Genomic DNA, 427 nt, shown 5'->3' with positions numbered 1-427 from the left:
AATTTAATTTTTTTTTTTTTCCAAAATGAATTCTGAAAATTTAAAATTTTTTGTTTTTTTCCACTGTAAACCAGATGGTTTTTTGTTAAAAGGGGGGGGGGAAAACAGGTTTTTTTTTTTTTTGGCTTTCAAATAAAAAAGTTCTAAAAAATTTAAAAAAAAATTTTCAAAATTGCTTCTTATTCAGAAAAAGGGAAGGTTTCCCTTCCGGCCCCCTTTTTTGAAAATTTTTTGGACTGTCCATTACTGTGGAAAAAAAAATTCCTTGTTGGGGGTTATTCATGGCTTGGAAAAAATTCCTGCAGGGCAGAATTTTTTTTTCTGGTTTAGCTTTCTTGGATTTTGGTCCCCCCTGGAAGTTTTTTCCCATGGACTTATTTTTGGGCAAAAAATTTTGAACTTTTGGGCCTGGGGCTCTTGAACCCCC

The 427-nt window shown here is 32.8% G+C and overlaps 1 protein-coding gene across 1 annotated transcript in view; it reads left to right on the top strand.

Annotated features, from left to right (window-relative positions):
- The window catches only part of LOC119588199 (probable ATP-dependent RNA helicase vasa-like), a gene marked incomplete in the record, with an annotated part of 40898 nt that overhangs the window by 21380 nt on the left and 19091 nt on the right, over nt 1-427 (top strand).

The sequence above is a fragment of the Penaeus monodon genome, chromosome 23, assembly GCF_015228065.2.
Source record: "Penaeus monodon isolate SGIC_2016 chromosome 23, NSTDA_Pmon_1, whole genome shotgun sequence".
NCBI lineage: Eukaryota > Metazoa > Arthropoda > Malacostraca > Decapoda > Penaeidae > Penaeus > Penaeus monodon.
Note: the sequence above shows the minus strand (reverse complement) of the source record. Positions and strands in the feature narration are given on the sequence as shown.